The 11,882-nt window shown below is 44.7% G+C and overlaps 1 long non-coding RNA gene across 2 annotated transcripts in view; it reads right to left on the bottom strand.

The window, feature by feature from the left end:
• Positions 1–7,057: 7,057 nt before the first annotated feature.
• Positions 7,058–11,882, bottom strand: part of LOC119270612 — a 9,091-nt gene continuing 4,266 nt past the window's right edge. The window contains exon 3 of one of the 2 annotated variants that reach the window (XR_005134175.1): positions 7,058–7,580. This is a non-coding gene — a long non-coding RNA (uncharacterized LOC119270612). The remainder of the gene's footprint in view (positions 7,581–11,882) is intronic. The other variant, XR_005134176.1, reaches the window with a different exon arrangement.

The raw sequence follows: 11,882 nt of genomic DNA, 5'->3' as shown, positions 1-11,882 counted from the left end.
TAAATTTTCCCTCGTGGTAAAATGAATTTATATTTCATCTTTAATGTGAATTTTTGACATACTTCTAACACACGCTGGTATGCTTGGTATTTGACGTTATTTTTAGTCACTTAGTTTTAGCCCTAGGCTTTGAGAAATCCTGGTTCCGCCTCTGGTTACTATCATAATCTGTATACTGAAATACAACATGTGTAATTTTCTTCCTTTTCCTGGTTAATAAACAGACTACAACGAAATCACGCATTGAACACGGACGCACAACTAGCTGCCGCCTCCAAGAACCCTAGCTTTCTGCCTCCCACCGGCGCCGGCGCCAGTCCATTCCGTCTCCGGTGGCCCTATGGCCATGGAGGCGGAGTGGATTTCGGCCCTTGCCAGTGGGAGGGCTCTGTTTTTAGATCTTTTTTCGAGCTCTGTTAGGGTTTGTGTCCTGCTCAAGAAGGCGAGACGGCGGCGGCTCCCTGAAGATGGAATAAAGGTCTCCCCGCCTAGCCCCCGTTTCGGTGATGCGTCTTGCATCGTCGGTGGGCGTGTGGAGTTGTGTCTCCGGCGTATCTGTCTTTGGTGGATTTGCTCGGATCTGTTCGTCGTACGTCTCCGTTCGTGTGTTTTCAGGTTGGATCCTTTTGATCTACACTCTTCATCCGCGGTGGTTGCTATTCTGGTGCGTTGGTTCTATGGGGCCTTAGCACGACGACTTCCCGACTGTCTACTACAACAAGGTTTGCCTGGCTCCGGCGAGGGAGGGGCGATGACAGCGGCGCGCCTTCGGCTTGCTTCAGTGCTTGTAGTCGTCGCTACGTGGTCTACAGATCTGGATGCAATTTTTATTATTTCTAGTGTTCGTTGCACTACCATGATTGAAGATGAATAGATTGGAAGTTTTTCCCGCAAAAATAAAATAAACAGACTACGGGGGAAATAATCACAACATATGTATTTTTATTGGATTCTAATCACAACATATGTATTATGAGGAAAGAAGCAGCGAAAATCTTAATAAAGTTTTTTAGCAGGACTAAAAACAAACTCTCCCTAGCTCCACAAGAAAAGCTGGGCATACATATCGACTCTTTTTAAAGGAGAGCATATATATTAACTTTGGGAGGGGAGGGCATAGAGTTGTGATGGTAATTTATATGTTATAGCTGATACATTCATATTCTCACTTCTCCATGGGCTTCCAAAATAGGTTGCCGTGAAATTGTTGTGTTTCACTACTTTGAAAAGAAGAGATATCTAACTACAATTCAAAACTAAAATCCTTCTACAGTCGTCACTTGCAGATAATATGACGGAAGTTCCAATTTGGACCTTAACAAGGTTGTATGATTTTAGCATACATGTCATTTTCTTCTACATCAGTTAATATTTTTCTGCTGACAACAGCGAACCGCTCACGATGAAATGAATGATGCACCGTCTTTGTCATCTGCTGATGTTGGAATAGCTATGGAAACTGACTCAAGAGAAAATGATGCGTATGTTCATTTAATCTATTAGGGAACATATCTTAGCTTTTTTTCGCCCAGTTTCTCAGGTATATTTTGCTTAGTCTGAATTTTATCTAATTCATGTGGGTATTTGATAAGTGAGAGCAACCCCTGCACATGTTTTAGATGCCTTACCCCTGTGTGAAGCAACTATGGCAAAAGGGCACTAGAATTTGGCCTGGCGGTATACAACATAGTATCAGCTAACCATGGTGTCCAGGTTGCAGTAATTCAGAGTGGGAGCTTCAGAAGTTCCATCCCCTGCGATATATGTGTGATGTCTGGAGATAAGCTTGATTTCAGTTCCGTTTAGTTGAGTCAAGTTCACCCATGCATAATTTCAGAAATTTTTGTAAATGTGTGCTACAATTTAATTTTAGTTCTTTGAACAAGGTTGTTCGAGTAGTAATTCAGCCTGGTGTTATCCGAGATTTAGCCTCGGGATGCATAATCTAGATCAGATATGGTGCGTGTGGAGCCTGCTTACTGCATGAATGCAGTAGTTATTTTTCTGTATTTGAGAAAGATATTGGAGGACCCTCCTAGCAATTTCAGTTATCTTTGCTCATGGTAACCAATGGTGCAGACAAAGGCAGAGCTAGACTGATCTAGAGATGTCCTGCCTCCTTCTCTTCTTTCCGAATTTTCAGTTGTAGCTTTTTTTGAAATGGTAGATGTTTTTTTGCTTTCAGATCCCAAATCTGTTGCAGGTTGCATTTAGGCTAACAAGAGGGGGAAATGTGAAGCCCAGGACTGAAGAATGGCGCAGCAAAGCGCGCGTTAGTTTCTAGTAAAGTTTATTGTCGAGAGTTTTGCTGCATGGCTTCCTCGCGTCGATGTGATGCTTGCTTTCTTCTTTGTATTTGTTCAAGGTGAAGGTTTGGTGACTGATATGATTGGTACGTGAATGCTATCCTGGGACACGTCAAGGATTAACTGTTGTTCATAAAACATGTTTGGTATGTGTATATGGTCCTCGTGTCCGTATATTTTCCAGGGGAATAACTGTTGTACTCTCTACTAACTTTGTACCAACCCAGCATCAATTAATATGGATCGGAGGGAGTAATATAATTCTGACTAGCTTGTCTTTTCAGGTGGTTTTCAAAATGCACTCTCGAACTTAAATACTTGTGAGATGATGTAATTGGTTGCTTCTTTTTTCAGGTCACTAGTATACTACTCTTGCAGTCACAAGTTCGTAGATGTGTGTTCGGTGAGCTAAAAGGATCTATTTCTAGCATCTAAAGAAGTTATGGACATTTTAGTATCTATCTGATGAAGTAGCACTCTAGGATGGATTAGTTTCTAAGAGCATCTCCAACAGCCGCGCGGTCCGAAACGCCATCGTGCGCCGTTTACTTGCTGCGTCCGCTCCCGCGCGTCGCACACTCGAACGGCCGCTCGTGACTTCCACCTACCCGACCGGCGACCATTCCGGTGCTTCCCCGGCCTATCCCTGCGCCGTCATTGCTTCCTCCATCTCCTTCCAGTCGCCGCCGCGCCTCGCGCGCGCCATTCCTCCGACGAACAGCGCCCAGCCGCCCACTGCCGCTCGGCGCCCACAAGCTAGGTGTTTGACAAAACACTTGCAAGGTATGTATTGCTTCAACTTCACATTTTTATATGAATTTGGTGCATAGTTTTTATAGCCTAGTTTAAATTGAACATTGTAGATGAGTCCGTAATATGATTCTTCCGAAGAAGATTTGATATTGAAGAGGAGGAGGATCTTGCAATGATCATAGCTATGCACATCAATAAAAAACCAAAGCACAGTGGTTCGATTATGGGCCGGCAGAAAATTTGGAGGGCTAGGATCGATGCCCACAACAGATTGATGAGTATTTTGTGGAGAGTCCCACATACCCCGAGTCGTACTTTTGTCGCTGATTTAGGATGGGCACGAAGTTGTTTAGGCGCGTTGCAGAGAAACTAGCGAGCCATGATCGGTTTTTTCAGCAAAGGAGGAATGCCGCTGGAGAGCTCGGGCATAGCACCTATCAGAAGGTGACAGCCACTTTGCATATGTTGGCGTACGGTATTCCGGCTGATCTAGTTGATGACCACTTGGCCATGGGTGAGAGTCAATCCATCATGTGTGTCAAGTGCTTCGTAGTCGGAATTGTGCAAGTGTTTGGCCTGGAGTATTTGAGATCTCTCAATGCTGAAGACGTCGCAAGGCTTTTGGAGATGAACAAAGCTCACAGGTTCCCATGTATGCTTGGCTCAATAAATTGCATGCACTGGAATTGGAAAAACTGTCCTAAGGCATGGCATGGGCAATTCCATGGCCAAAAAAAGGGTTCCACTATAATCATTGAAGCGGTGGGCGATCAAGAGACTTGGATTTGGCATGCTTTTTTGGAATGTCTGGATCTTTGAATGACATCAACGTTGTTAATCGGTCACAACTGATGAATAAGATTGCAAAAGGTGAACTGCCACCGGTGCAGTTTGTAGCAAATGGCCGTACATGCAACTATGGCTACTATCTTGCGGATGGCATCTACCCAAAGTGGCAAACATTTGTGAAGCCATTGAAAAAACCAGAAGGTGAGAGAAATCTTGATTTCCACAATGCTCAAACTGCGGCTAGAAAAGATGTGGAGAGAGCTTTTGAGATTTTGCAAGCCCAATTTGCCATTGTGAGAGGACCGACTAGATTTTGGGATCAAAAGATGCTTTGGTACATCATGCACGCTTGTGTGATCATGCATAACATGATCATCGAGAATGAGCGTGTCCAAGATTTAGACTACTCTCAGTATGAGCTCTTGGGACATCCCGTGTGAGTGTGGCGGAAGGCTGCCAAGGTGGCCCATTTTGTTGCCTCCTATCATGCCATTCAACGTGCGGAAACGTATAATGATCTTCAGAAGGATCTCATCGAGGAGTGGTGGGCATGGAATGACCGATAAAGACCATCATGATTTGTATGTTGATGTTGTATTGTTGAACTATTTGTTCTATTGCAAGATAAACTATTTGCTTGAGTTGTAATAATAAAATTGAACTATTTATTGTTGATTTATTTTGTTTCTGTTTGATCTTCTTGGTTGTATTTGGAGTGCATATGTTCTTTGTGCGAGAGCGCGCGTGTAGTTTTTTTGCAGAGGCTGCTGGAGCGGTTCGCGCGCGCTAAACTTTTCAGCAACCACTGGAGCAAGCGCTCCTCGCCGCACAAAAACTGGCGATCAGCGCGCTGCAAATGCTTTTTTAGCGCGCCGCGCGTTGTGCGGCTGTTGGAGATGCTCCAACTGAAAACAGATGGTATATATCTAGTGATGTAATACTGGACATATGAACCTACAAATGTATGCCTATGTATGTATGTAGACACGATGGATTGTTGTCCTTTTGGATGTGATGTAGTACTGAACTTGTGAACCTACAAAGTGTATACCAATGTATGTATGTAGACATGATGTATTGTTGAGATATATATATTATGTCTTAGTTGATGCAACTTTAATTACTATACATTGTATTCTAGATTATTGTACAAAATTGAGTGGAGAGATGGCTGAACTCGAAGGGGATTTGTGTGTTGGCAGTGTACTTGATTAAGGGCACATCGATTGCCGGGAATTGTTCTAACTGCCCTGCATTGCTAGCCTGCCAGCAAAAATCTGTTTGTCGGGAATGGTGCTAGCCGGCAAAGCTTCAGTCATGCAGGTCAAAGTAACTGCCGAGGTTTCTTCTAAGTGCCGGTAATTATCTTTCCTGACGGGACTTTCGCAGTTTGCAATTGCTGGCAAAGGCATATTCCTTGTAGTTAGTCTGCCTCTACTAGCTAGTTTTCCGGGCAGATAAGGTGACCGTTAAGTTTTGTCATGGTGTAGTGGTCGCTTATTTCGTGTGCCCGCTCCCGTGCGCTGCACAGCGACGACTCGCGCGCGACTTCCACCAACAGCAAGATCCAGGCGCTAGCGCTGCCGCCCGCACCTCCCCATTTGCTTCGGCGACCCGACGACGCTCCCCGACCTATCCCCACGCGTTGCCGCTGCTTCCTCCACCTCCTCTCGTCGTCACCACCACTCGAGTGCGCCATTCCTCCGATGAACAGTGCCCGGCCTCCCACTGCCGCTCGGCGCCCACAGGGTATTTGGCAAAACGCTTAGAATGTATGTATTGGTTCAACTTCATATTTTGTAGATGAATTCGGTGCATGTTGTTTGTAGATTTATAGAGTAGTTTAAATTCAATATTGTAGATGAGCTAATCCTATGATTCTTCTGACGAAGAATTTGATATTCAAGAGAAGGAGGACCTTGTAATGATCCTAGCTATGCACGTCAATAAAAAGCCGAAGCACGGTGGTTCGGTAATGGGTCGTCAGAAAATTTAACTACACCATGTCAAAAGTTTAGGGGCAACTATCTGCCAAGAATGTTCAAGAATTTGGGGGCAATTGACTGCCTCCATTGATTTATGTGCCGGACAAGACTATATAGGTCAATGTATGTGCCGGGAATGGTGTAGTTACAGGGGCAGGCAATCTGTCGGCATCTTTAGGGTTGGCCCAATTGCCCCGAATCCCATTTACGGGCGAACACACTGCCGGAAAACCCTATTCGCCGCTCGCTGCGACGAATTGTCGGGCATTCGCACAGGGGCCAGGTTGCTAGTGACGAGATATGGGCCGGCCCAGTTCCAACTTTACACTGCGCCCGACCGGTTTTGGGAACCTTCTAGTAGGTTCCCTCAACCAGGTTTTTTCCTTTGTATTCTGTTTTTTCGTTTTTATTTTTCATTATTTTTCGTTTTTTCTTCTTCTTTTTCTGTTTCTCTTTACTTTTATATTATTTCCTTTTTCTTCAGTTTCTTTCTTTTTCAAAAAATGTTCAATATTTCCAAAATATTCTAATATAACAAAATTTGTTCACCATTTTCAAAAATAATCCTTCTTTATAATTTTGATATGAAATTCTTCTCCTCCCCACGCCTCCCTCTCTCTCTCTCTCTCTCTCTCTCTCTCTCTCTCTCTCTCTCTCTCTGATTCGATTCAATTCGAGTTTGCAGACATGCTTCCTGTGTTCGTCAAGTTCGTGAGGAGAAGGACCACCGGAAGGTCTTCATGGCACGCTTCATGGCTCAGCTCCTTGCCCACAACCTGCGCTGCTCCGACGCTAGTATATGGGATAGGGATAAGGTCCGCCCCTCTCTCTCGATTTGCTCTCCTTTCCTACCTTCTTTTTCCTTCGATTGGATTCTCTGACGGATGTGTTCATCGCAGGAGGACCCCTACATGGACCTGACGCGAAGCTCAAGGAGGAGAAAAAGGATCCCCGCCCACTTCATGGCACGCTCCATCAACACCATCACCAAGCCAGTCGTCAAGCAAAGGTAGGGTTTTCATACTCATCAAATCTCAACATGTACTGTATGTTTTGTTTTTTCATCAGATCCAATCCTGGTACTTGCAATTGTACTGATATATGAAACGTTTTGGTTAAAGCAATTTGTATGTATGTGTATGGTTAGACCGTGAGACTAGAACTGGAGTTTCTGTCATGAATGAATATGCAGTAGCAATTTCATCTAAGAAAAAACACATTTCCATGCAAATGACCAGTGTCAGGATCCAAGCCTGACGAAACTGAATATTTACAACACTTTTACTGTTCATGACCAGTTTCAGTCCCTCGGTCTCTGTCGTCCAGTCGATCTGCATCGCAAGGCCCTAGTTGCTTCGTGTAGGTTCACAACGGCAAGACTACCACAGCCACAGATCATCCATCCAATGGTTCCCGCGACGTCCAGTGTCACTGTTAACTTTTTGACAAAGTTACTTTTGCTTCAGTGTCTTTTTTTACGGAAGAAAATCTTATACGACCCTGGTGGTACGCTCTCAAACGTGAGACCCTCTCCAGCGCTTGACACCTGGACGAACGAATCTTAAAGCAATGTGAATCCCCTTTTTGTTCCTGACTCGGAGCCACCACCCACGCTCGCCCGTCGTAGCCGCCGCCGCAGCCGCTGCAACTCTTCCTGCTCGCTCTATCCCCGAAGCACCGGCGCCCCCTCCCCGCAGCTCTTCCGCGCTGTCCACGACCACGCTCCTCGGCGCCCCGGCAGCTTGACCTTGGAGGCACATCAAATTCGTTTAGGCCACATCTTGTATGAGAACAAATTCAGAAGAAAGCGATGTGCCTTTGTTCAGATTTTTACAGCTCAAAGTTAAGCATCAACAATGTACTGGTACAGGGAGCACAGGGAAAATGTTGATTGACTCATCTAGTGAACCCAGGCGAGAAGACGGAGCTAGCTTCGCAACACACCATCGCCGTCGGCTAGAAGCTTGGCAGCCAAGGAGTGCGTACAGCCTGCGTAGTGCGCCGGCGGTGCCGCAAGTGGAGGCGGACAGAAGCATCGCCGTGGCCGGCGGGGACGAGCACACCGGCGGTGATATGAAGAGATTGAGCTGGATAGAAATCACGATTTGAAGATGGGGAGGTGGGGAATGAGACGGCTGCTGCTTTACGATTCGTATCGCCAGGTGTCGCCTTGGGGAGAGGGTCGCACGATCAGCTTTCTACGACCCAGTTGCATAGGATTTTTTTTCCCTTTTTTACCTTTTATCTGTTTTGCTTAGCTACTTAAGCCCCCAGTTTGGGATTGCCAGATCCATCTTCTTGTGTAAGGGGTTGTACTCCCAGATCTCGCAATCCTTCCTCTGGAAGTAAGATTATCGATGCAGTTTTGAGCAAGTTCTTTGAATGTTAATCAGTTCGACACATAGAGCATGTCAATTGGTATCAGTAGCCAGTGCTCCTCGGTGGCGTTCGAATCGATCTCAAGCGGAGTTGGCAAGGCCGTAAAATCTCAAGCTGGGATCGTCATTTATTTGCAGGTTAGGTAATACTAAGAAATAAGGCTCTCATACACTGTTGTATAAGATTTGGGAGTTTGAAAAGAATGCTAGAGAATGCCAGGGCCAACTCTCCTGTTTATTTTTGTCTCATGCTATCTGAATAAGCCGAACTGATCCTAGTAGTCCCTTTCTGCCAGCATTTGTTCTGTGGTCCATCTTGTTGAAAATAGAAGCGTATTGAGCCATTTCTGCTAATGGTTTGTAGTTCTACATGCCTTCAAAATAGGGTAACTGGTCAGTAGCGATGAGGGTGGTATTTCTATTGCCATGTGTATATTCCTTCATTTTTCTCTTATCAAATTTAGGACCAAGTTTATCTGAATTAATGTACTTTTTTAATGCATCGTGTTATGAAGCTGCAATTCTGAGGACAACTACGTACATGCCCCTGCTATTTTGTACTGTCGAAGTTGGGTAGTCCTTGTCAGTGCAACTAATATTTACATTCAGTCCCACTAATTAGTAATTGTTGGGCTGAGTATGTGTGTGCCGTGTGTGTATGGGTTTGGCCCAAAAGCCCACCCTTGTGTGTATATACTCATACATGTAGGTTGGAACTAGAAAGAATGAAGAGTTTTTAGTCAGGACAGATAACCATGGATCCTTTTATATTGAGTTCATTTAAAATTACAATCACATTTCTGATTACAAGGGCCATTCCAGTGAAAAGTAATCATAGCTTGCCATCTTTGCTAATAATAAACATAGCAACTTCAAGTTAGTCATTCTATTCTATTAAATTGGACAAGTAAAACCTGATCGAAGTAGTCAGTGATCATTTCCCAAGTGAAAACCTTAACTACAATCGGCAAGTGGCGTAATTAATTTGTTCTTATGAGTGCATAACACACATTCTGTGTGCGAAACTATCATTAGTATTAATATAGTTGGTTATATATAATAGCATAATGCATTGGCTTGCGCCAAATCCTTCTGAAATCTTAAGTGTGCTTACTTGTTGAATGCAAAGTACAGGGCGACACACATGCATCTTTTTAATCTGGATGAGTTGATGTTTCTTTTTCTGCCCATGCAACTTTTATGTTTAGACCTTTGCCAAAGATGCTTTCTTAGGAAGTTTTTCGTATGCTAGCTGTGTGTGTCTACTAGTTTTAGATTCAAGTGCAAACACAATTGTAGTCTGGGTTACAGAATGGTTTCTAAATCCTGACATTCTCTTGCTTGCAAGTAGTTGTCCACTTCTATTTGTGGAACCTCTCGCATGCTCTAGTTTGTAAATCCTGATTTAAGTAATTGCTTTGCTTACAGTTGTGGATTTGTGGGACGTGTTCCTCCCTTCCAGCTGTGCCTGCATCTATAAGCTCCGGCCTCTCCCCAGCCGGTGACGCCCCTTACCCTCCCCACCCGGCGATGACCACTCATCTCCGACGAGCCGCCGTGGCGCGCCCTCCTCCCCCTGCCTGAGTCAGATCAGGCCACCTCAGCCCCGGATCCGGACACCCTGGGCTCGCATCCGGCCTCTACCGCCCACCTGGATGACTGGATCCCTCCTCGTCATAGGATACCACCAGCAGGCGGTGGTCGAAAACATGCCGAGACCGCCGTATCTGCATCCACGCGTGGAGGTTGCCGTCGCCAAGAGACCACCAACTCGAGGAGGAAGAGGTGCGGTTCCTCCCCATGGCTGGCATCGCTTTCCCGTGGACTTTGGGCTGCTAGATGCTGGTTGCTGCCTTGACCAGCACCCACGCTCCGACCACTGCATCGTCCTCTGTCTCGTGGCTCCGACGAGTTGCCTCCCCCAGTGATTTGCCTCCTCAGCATGCGACTTACCTCCTCTCTGATCCGGTGAGGCTGTGCTGGTCCCCATTCCCTGTTTCCATCCAGGGCCGGCCCTGTGTTTCGGGAGGCCCTAGGCGAACTCTTCGACATGGACCCCTATGTCGTAAGTCCTAAGACAATATATATGTACGCGAATGTTATATATATATATAACTTATTAAAAGTAACTTTCAATCACATATCTTTAGTTTAAAATAGAGAAAAGTATACTTTTCGTCCCTCAACTCTTGGTGAAGTCTAGATTTGGTCCTTCAACTCCGAAACCGGACAACTTGCATCCCCAACTAACGAAACCGGACGAGGTTTGTCCCTGGTCTCGATTTTGACCGGTTTTGGTGCTGACTGACCCCGGTTTTGACCGGTGCCAACTAAAATTCGCGTAATTTTTTCATATCCGTGAACTTTTTAAAATTCACATACTCTTTTCAAATCCACATAGTTTTTCAACGTCGTGCAATTTTTTCAAAAATAAACATACCTTTTTCAAATCTGTGAACTATTTTGAAATTTGTGTACTTTTCCAAATCCATGATTTTTTTAATTTGCGTAATTTTCTCAAATCAGTGTATTTTTTCAACTTCGTGTAATTTCGAATCCAAGTATTTTTTTCAAATCCATCTGTTTTTAAAATTCGCGTACTTGTTTCAAATCCGCATACTTTTTAAAGTTCGTGTATTTTTTTCAAATCCGTGTTCCTTTCCAATCCATGAATTTTGTTTGAAATTCACATACTTGTTTCAAGTTGACATAAATTTTCAAATCCACACATTTTTTCTAATTCGCGAAGATATTCAAATCCGCATACGTTTTCAATTTCACATAAAATTTTCAAACCCAAAAAAATATACGTGAATAGGAATAAGTATGTCAATTTTTAAAAATTACATGAATTTAAAAAAACCGCAGGAACTTTAAAGAAGTACGTGGATTTAAAAAATAGTACGTGAACTTGGAAAAAGTACGCAGATTTGGAAAAGTACACAAATTTTTAAAAAGTTCACATATTTGAAAAAAATACCCGAATTTGAAAACATTAAACGGACTTGGAAAAGGTATGCGAATTTGAGTCGGCACGGTCAAAACCGGGTTGGGACAGCACCAAAACCGGTCAAAACCGTGACCAGGAATGAATCTTGGCCGGTTTCAGTAGTTAAGGGCGCAAGTTGTCCGGTTTTGAAGTTGAGGGACCAAATCTAGACTTCGCCAAGAATTAAGGGATGAAAAGTATACTTTTCTCTTTAAAATATGAACTACTGAGATAGTGAGATTGTCAAATTCAGGTTTGGGGATGGACAGGAAACATGGATGCGTACTTTTTGACCAGGCCTGTTGTTGACTTCTAGTCGGATGCGTACTCGTATAGGACTATAGGTATTGCCGTATTGCCGCGGTGCCAGATGCCGGATGGGCGGGCTGCCGCCTGCCTGTCGGACTGCTGTGTGGCGGCGACAGCGAGCCGGCGAGGCGACGACGACGCGGCAAGGGCCAAGGGGCAAGGCACCGAGCGACGAGCGAGAAGGCCGATGGGCGTGCGAGGGCGACGAGGAAACGTAGAAACGAGCGTGAGTCACGGCGCCGCTTGGCCTTCGCGTATCCATCAGCGATCGCTAGCTAGCTAGCTATTTCTGGGCCTCCTAGCCCACCCTATTTCTTTTCTTTAATTCTTTTTTTTTTGCTTTTTGCTGGGCTATAGTATATGTATATACTCA

The sequence above is a fragment of the Triticum dicoccoides genome, chromosome 3A (assembly GCF_002162155.2).
Source record: "Triticum dicoccoides isolate Atlit2015 ecotype Zavitan chromosome 3A, WEW_v2.0, whole genome shotgun sequence".
Lineage (NCBI taxonomy): Eukaryota > Viridiplantae > Streptophyta > Magnoliopsida > Poales > Poaceae > Triticum > Triticum dicoccoides.
The sequence above is the reverse complement of the archived record's forward strand: the minus strand, read 5'-3'. Positions and strand labels throughout refer to the sequence as shown.